The sequence below is a fragment of the Callithrix jacchus genome, chromosome 6 (assembly GCF_049354715.1).
Source record: "Callithrix jacchus isolate 240 chromosome 6, calJac240_pri, whole genome shotgun sequence".
Lineage (NCBI taxonomy): Eukaryota > Metazoa > Chordata > Mammalia > Primates > Cebidae > Callithrix > Callithrix jacchus.
This window is the reverse complement of record NC_133507.1, coordinates 144,702,317-144,710,674: the sequence shown is the minus strand read 5'-3', so window position 1 is coordinate 144,710,674 and position 8,358 is coordinate 144,702,317. Positions and strand designations below refer to the sequence as shown.

Here is an 8,358-nt window from a genome sequence, read left to right as displayed (position 1 = left end):
CACATGGCTCTGTGCAGTGCATGTAACTTAACACAACTCATGCTGTTCTTAACTTTTTACTCAGCATGTTTATAAGTTCCCTTTAGTCCATGACTTCTAACTGCTACAGATACTCAAATATTTTTAAATAGGTGATTTTAATGACTGCATAAAACCTCATCATAGGACTATACCATCATTTCCATCTCTTTCCCTGGTGTTGACAAATAGATTGCTGTTGGTTTCTTCTTTGTTCCTTGCTCCTCTCAAGTCAGAAGAAAGACCCGTTTGTGTGTTTATCTCTGCTGTGTGGCCATGCCAAGTCTGCTTAACATCTCTGAGCCTCAATTTTCCTCGATTCTAGGGTTGAACACGGACTTGTAACACTGATATGTGAAGGACTCAAACAGAAGGTGGAGGGATTACTGTGGACAGAGCACTTGGCGACAGCAGTCTATATTCTACAAGGCTCAGTTTCAGGAGCCCAGTTCCTGGAGTGAGGTTCTCAGTTCATACTACAATCCATAGAAGGCAGATGTGCTTTGACATCTTTTGCAAATAAAAAAAAAAGTGGGCAGAAAGGAGGGATCTAGGGAGCTTAGCATGTTGACCCCAGACTCATCTCCTGGGGTAGGGTGGGAGGGTGCACTTACGCCTCACTAGCAATTTTATAGCAGCTGGAATGACCAGAAAGCCAATCCAGAGACACTGGAAAGATGACAGTGCAGCCTCTTGAGCCAGGAACAGCACCTCCGCAACCATTTCCCCATTGCAGAGGTGGGCATGGGCATGGAGGTGGGGAGGTGTCTGGGCAAACATGGGCCCAGAGAAGGCAGTCAGAGATAGCTAAGAACATGGCCAGAGGTAGCTAAGGGCATGTCCACATGCTTTTGCTCCCCCAGAACCCTCCCATCAAGGTGAAAAGGACTCAAAGAAAGGCTAGGTGGAAATTCTGTTGGGACTGCAGTGGGTGTCATTCTCCCATAGATGCCCCACAGCGAAAGTCTCTAGGGGAAGTCGCTAGGTGACAGGTTGAAGGTGTCTGAGTTCACCTGAAAGAGCCAGCATCAGACATCATGAGGAGCTGAGAGAACCAACATCCATTAAAGAAAATGTGGTACATATACACCATGGAATACTATGCAGCCATAAAAAGGAATGAGATCATGTCCTTTGCAGGGACATGGATGAAGCTGGAAGCCATCATCCTCTGCAAACTGACACAGGAACAGAAAACCAAATACCACATGTTCTCACTCATAAGCGGGAGTTAAACAATGAGAACACATGGACACAGGGAAGGGAACATCAGATACCAGGGCCTGTCAGTGAGGCAAGGAGAGAGAGAGCACACACACACAAAAAAAAGCTAATGCATGCAGGCTTCATACCTAGGTGACGTATAGATGCAGCAAACCACCATGGCACATGTTTACCTATGCAACAAACCTGTACATCCTGCATTTGCATCCCAGAACTTAAAGTAAAATAATTTTTTTTTAAAAATGAACCAACATCCAGGCTATTAGCAATGATGTCTCATACCAGCCAGAAATGACACCATGGGAAGAGGGAACAAGGAAAAGCAAGAGGGGTCCACAGTGAAAATCCTGACCCCTCCCTGTGAAGTTATTTATAAGTCCAGGGCCAGGGGCCAGGAGGGAGCAAAGGAAGTCCCAGAATAACCATAAATAGACATGAGGCATTCCTGTGAGGTGAGAAGCATGTTCTAAAACTGAACCATAGTGATGATTGCCCAACTCTATAATTTACTAAAAATGATTGAATTATACACTTTTTAAATGGGTGGATTTTATGGGACGTAAATTATACCTCAATGAAGCCATTTTTAAATAGAAAAAAATCCTGAGATGGAAAATTTAATCATGAAATGTGGCCTTAATTTTAACATGCAAACCAAACTGGAAATAGCCAGAATTTCTGAAGCCTTGAGAACAGGATAATTATGTTGCCTACTCTAAGCCAAAGTTAACGAAACTCCATTCTAAGAATACAGCAGTCTTTATGTTTACACATATCCAGGGTGTTCATTTATACTTGGTCCTATACAGAGCAGCTGGCGCAGTGCCAGCCAGGCAGGTGGCAAGCCAGCAGCCAAGCATTGTTTTATTAACGGCTCAGGGCAGATGGTCAGCGCCATTCCTGGAACTGGAGACCAGTGAGCAGAATACAGTGAGTCTCATGGGTCAAGAAGGCACTGGGATGGGAATAAGGAGTTCAGAGTCAAGAAGCCAAGACCAATAGGATGGCTCAGGAAGGCCTGGCAGCATTAGTCGAAAGGCTGGAGTCTGGGGGACTAAACCACACCAAACTAGTGTGCAGTGAGCTTCAGACAGACAAGGTTCCAGCCTAGCTGTCACTTACTCTTAACTGCTGTAAGCCCCAGCTTCCTCATCTGTAAAACAGCATGAATAAGGACACCCATGTTTTTGTCACTGCCATGTGGATTTATGGTGGTAACATACATCAAATACTTGGCAAATTCTGTGTTAACTGTTGTGTTGTTCTGTTTGGAGACTGGGTTCTCGCTCTGTTGCCTAGGCTGGAATGCAGTGGCATGATCACAGCTCAGTGCAGCCTCAACCTCCTGGGCTTAAGCAATTCTCCCACCTCAGCCTCCCTAGTAGCTGGGACCACAGATGTGCACCACCACATCTGGCTAATTTTTTTTTTTTTTTTTTTTTTTTTTTGTAGAGATGGGAGTTTCCCTATGTTGCCTAGGGTGGTCTTGAACTCCTGGGCTGAAGCAATCCTCCTGCCATAGCCTCCCAAAGTACTGAGATGACAGGCGTGAGCTCCCATGCCCAGCCTGTATAATTTTTATTCCAGAACTCACAAGCACGAGGATTGCTAATGTCTCGCAAGGATGGCTTCTTGACAGGTTTTTCCAATAAAAGTGATCATCTTTCTGTATTTTTGAAACCAAAGAAAAAGCAGGAAGGACTTGGAGGTGGGAGAAAAGGGGATCCCAATTATAAAATTCAAAAAGCAATTCTTGTTACCAGTACTACAATCAAAACACTGTCCTTTTTTCACATATCTGTAACTAGATCTAATTGTCAGCCTCGACATCACAGACACACAGATGACTAGTGATCATGGACATCTTGCTATGGTGAGTCTGCGTTCTTCATCCTCTTTACCTGTGAAAACAGTATTGCCAAGGTTTGAGGTCGGGGGTGGGGGGCGGAAAGAAAACTGTGTTTCCAGATTCCCATCACTGTGTATGAGCAAGGCTCGCTCTGTGTTCGTGCCACTATTGGGAAGACGGGTAGCTGCAGAGCTGGTGAACGTCAGCTGCATGGTGGACAGCACCGTAGGCTGGTAATTCAAAGAAGGGGAACGGACAGCAGTCATGGATAGCAACATCCGTCACCCACACAGCTTGCTGCTTCCTGTAAATGCCACAGAGGAGAGATGAGATACACAAACACGAAACTGCCTTCAGATTTTACGTCAAATTCCTGCCCATTTTTTATTTTACTCATTATTAGCAATTCCTGGGAAAGAAAGAACAAAACAATTTCTCAAATGACTCAAAAGGCATATGAAATCATTGTTTATTAGCAGGAAGGGAAGAGAGAAAGGAAGGAGGCATATAAAAAAAAGGAAACACAATAAAAATAAATAACTAAATAAACCTAACACAGGGCCGGGCATGGTGGTTCATGCCTGCAATCCAAGCACTTTAGGAGGCAGGAAGATCACTTGAGGCCAGGAGTTTGAAATCAGCCTGTGCAACATAGTGAGACTCTTTCTCTACAATTAATTAATTAATTAATTAATAAGCCAGAGGTGGCGGTGCACTCCTGTACTCCCTACTCGGGAGGCTGAGGCAGGAGGATGGCTGGAGCCATGATCATGGCACAGCAGTGCAGCCTGAGTGACAAAGCAAGACCCTACTCCAAAAAAAAAAGAGAACAAAGAAAACTAACAAAGGGTCTACAAAGTCTCAGAGGGACAGGGTCTGCTGGGCCGCACTACACGTTTCCCCTTCTTTTCTGCATTTTAGCTAAATTGGTGATTAACGGCTAATTGATGAAAAGGCTAAATTGGTCTAAAATTGGATTACTGGATTACAGTGATGATTACCCAACTCAACTCTATAATTTACTAAAAATCATTGAATTATACACTTAAAATGAGTGAATTTTATGGTATGTAAACTGTACCTCAATAAAGCTATTTTTAAAAAGAAAAAAAATCATCCTTAGATGGAAAATTTAAGCATGAAATGTGGCCTTCATTTTAATATGTAAACCAAACTAGAAATAGCCAGATTGACTGAAGTCTCAAGAACAGGATAATTATGCTGCTGTCCCAGGGACGGGACCTGCCTGTGTCACATGATACACCATGTTTCCCCTTGTTTCCTGCCTTTTAGCTAATTGATGATCAAAGGCTAATTGATGAAAACGATACTAGAGCCAATTTTACTCTGAATCTCTTAGAAGAAAGTCATATGCCACTAGACTTGGAGGAGACAAAGAATCACTAAAACACCCATTTCTCAGAAATTTAAATTTACCTGAGACGTCAGGAGACATACATGTACACACACATACACACACACACATGCCACACTCAAAACCAGGTGACAATTGGACAGTTTACAAAACTTCTAAGGTTTGATCTACCCAGCCATTCCTCTGTTAGAAGGCTGTCCTGTAGATGAGCTTCCTCCTAAGCACAAAAATGTGAGTAAAGGCTTTGTGTTGTCACCACTGATTCTAATGGTAAAAATTGGAATAACGTAAGTACCCAACAATAAGAGAATGGTTTACATTATGATACATCCATTCTGTGGAATACTGCCTCACCATTAACAAAGTTATTTATGAATCAGGTCCTGTATACTGACACAGGAACATGTCCAACATATGCTCACAATAAAGAAGGCAAGTTATGGAATCCAGACCAGGATCTAATTGCAGTCTGTATTAGTGTGCTAGGGCTGCCATAGCAAAATCACAGATTGGGTGGCTTAAGCAACAAAAATTTATTTTCTCACAATCCTGTTGGCTAGAAGGGCGAGATCAAGGTGTCAGCAGGGCTGGTATCTTTTGAGACCTCTCTCTCGGGCTTGGCATCCCATGTTCTTTGCTCTGTGGATCTCTGTGTCCTAATCTCATTTGGTAAGGACTCTAGTCATATTAAATGACGGGTCACACTAAGGATCTCATGTTAACTTAATTACCTTTTTCAAAGGCCCTATCTCCAAATTTACTCACATTCTTCAGTACTAGAGATCAGGACTTCAACACATAAATGTGGGAAGAGAGACAAAATTTAATTCATTATATGTTCTCTAAAAACCCTGTGTGTATAGGGAGGATTCCCATTTTCAGTCTGTACCTCTAAATTTCTAGAAATTTTAAAATGAGCATAAATTCATGTAATGTTAAATAAGCAAATCTTTCAAAAACTAGTAATGGAATGTTTTACACCTGTTTGTCTGACATTCCAAATAAGTTTTAAAGAGAAAAATATTACACTAGCAGGAAGCTTCAAGCCTGGTCTGTAAAGGATGTCTGGTGCAATCAATCATCCATAGGTCTCAGCACTGGCCCTGATGAGGGATCACAGGGTCAAAACTGACACCAGACCCAGAACCAGAATCAGCCAATGAAACAACCAAAAGGCAAAGAAGAACTGGGCAACTTTCAGGGAAAAGATAGAAGAAAAGCATCTTTCTGAATTTTCCTTTTCTTATGGGAGCTGTTTTAAAAAATTATTAAATTATCTCCTCTTCTTAAATGGATGATCTACAGAAAAATATACCATATGGTATTGCATTAGTCCATTTTTATGCTGCTGAGAAAGACATACCCTAGACTGTGTAATTTATAAAGAAAAAGAGGTTTAATGGACTCACAGTTCCACGTGACTGGGGAGGCCTCACAATCACAGCAGAAGGCAAAAGGCACGTTTTACATGGTGGCAGGCAACAGAATGAGAGCCAAGTAAAAGGGGAAACCCCTTATAAAATCATCAGATCTTGTGAGACTTATTCACTATTGTGAGAACAATATGGAGCAAACAGCCCCCATGATTCAATTATCTCCAACTGGGCCCCTCCCACAACATATGGGAATTATAGAAGATAAAATTCAAGATGAGATTTGGGTGGGGACACAACCAAACCATATCAGATATTGATATGGATGAAGTTTTACATTTAACAGGAGGAGGGGAAGGGGCATATCAAATCTAATGGACAAACAAGAAGAAAATCTTTTTGAAAAGAGCTATTTAGGGCCAAGATCCCACAGAATTCCGTAAAAAAATTCAAATTGAGTCATGAAGCAGTAAATAAGAGAAAAAAATCAGATGAAGAACATGAAAATAAACATATGCAGAACATGGGCAGAATTACCAGAAAATAATGCACATATAGAAGACAGGCACAGATATCCATATATCATGTTATAAAGATAGAAAAAACACAAGATTGACAAACAGGGGTATAGTTGAAGGGAGCTTTCAAAAAATATATAAATATGGATTGGATTAGAAAATAAAAGAGTTTACTGGAACACTTGAGATAGTCTCAAATATTTTTTTTAACAATTGATAATTTTGCTAAGATAAAAAATTTTTAAAACTTATGGTCCATATTTTAAGCTAGGCTTCTTTACACAAGCTTGACTTTTTTAGTTGTAAGTAAAGCCAATGTAAAAAATTTTGCAAGTATGAAGAGAAAAAACGTCAATTACAATTTTTCGCTATTGTTGGCACATTTCCTTCTAGACTTTTCTCTATGAAATATACACACAACACACACACACACACCATGACATAAAGTGCTTACCAAGTTTTGATTCCTACTTTCTTCCCCCCCCCATGTAATTCATACTATGAAACTATCCTCACAATATAAAAAGCTGTATAAACATTCTTCTTGCTTCTATGATCAAATGGATGGTGTATAATATTTAACCGATATTTTAGTGCACTTAAATTGTTTCCAATTGATGGACTGCTATAAACAAATTCACAATGAAGATCTTCCTGGAAGAAATCTCAATCTGCATCTATTGAGTATTTTCTAAGGACAGATTTCTAGATGTGGAATTAGTGAGCAAACTGTAGAAACATTTTTCAGCCTCTGGTGCATCTCACTTTCCTACACGAGGTGAACTGCTGGTCTGCTGAACAGGGTTAAAAGCAGATCTCTGGTGGCTATTTTTTACCGTAGCTACCAAATGGCCATCTTTTCTTACATTTGTGCTAACGTTTAAAGGAATTCTCAGAGTTTTGCCCCAGTGCTCTCAAGACATTCAAACCAAGGAAGGGCTGGAGTGAGGATGGTGTTGGCGCAAAGGCTGAGCAAAGCTATTATGCAGGGCAGGCAGAGCATCTAGCAGAATAAGAGACGGTGCCCTGGCCATTCATGAAGTCCTTGAACGGGGCGAGTGACCCACAGTGGGGTTGGGAGCAAACTGCTGCATTGTTATAGCTGGATGTTTTATATGTGAGTGCCTTCCCACACAACCCCGTTCCTTTCCCACCAGGCCTGACGCCCCATCCTTCCAGGTCTCCATTAAAAGAATTTGAACTTGTGAGTCTTCAACATCCTCCTCTTCCCAGATTCCAGACTAGGGCCTGCTGAGTCATGACAGCGCCCAGAATAGGGCCATGGGGAAGTGTCAGGGATAGGCAGGGCATTGGAGCTATAGGCTTCTATAAACATTTTGAAGGTTGGGGTATCAAATTATTTGGACAATGCAGTGATAGGTTTTTCACTTCTATTTTGAGGGAAAATGTGGAATTTTGCCTTTATCACAGAACAAATCTTGGACAGCTATTTTCTTCTCAGCTATGATCTTTTTTCTTGGGAGTCAGGGGTGGGGAAGGCACACACACCGTTTCTTATAAATCCTCATCTTTTGTCACTTGCTTATACCTTTTGTATTCTTAATATGACTACATTCATTAAGAAAAATCGAAGTGAATGATTTACTTCCGCATGTTTTATGGTAAAGTATAAACTCTTTACAAACAGATATTGATAGATAAAAGCCACATAAACAAACACTCTGGAGTCTTCAGTAACTTATTTCAGAACATAAGGGGTCCTGCAAGCAAAAAGTTTGAGAACTACTACTGTATGTGAAAACTCATACAGGTAAGAAACCCTATGAACATAAAGTATTGATAAAGTATCTAAAGTCTCTAAAGAATGCTCCTCCCTTATTCAACATGTGAGTTCATACAAGTTAAAAAAAAAACCCTATGAATATGAAGAAACGGGGGGAATCTTTAGCAACACGGCATTGTTAGTAACCAGCAAAGATTACTGGAGGAACTCTGCAAATGTGGTCAATAACGTTCATATGAGAGAGAGATCTTGTTTCT

The 8,358-nt window shown here is 40.9% G+C and overlaps 1 long non-coding RNA gene across 1 annotated transcript; it reads left to right on the top strand.

The window, feature by feature from the left end:
• Window positions 1–344: 344 nt before the first annotated feature.
• Window positions 345–8,124, top strand: LOC118154680 (uncharacterized). The gene is made up of 4 exons (XR_004744888.3): window positions 345–480; window positions 2,052–2,172; window positions 3,051–3,115; window positions 8,006–8,124. It is a non-coding gene; the product is annotated as an uncharacterized LOC118154680 (long non-coding RNA).
• Window positions 8,125–8,358: the final 234 nt, after the last annotated feature.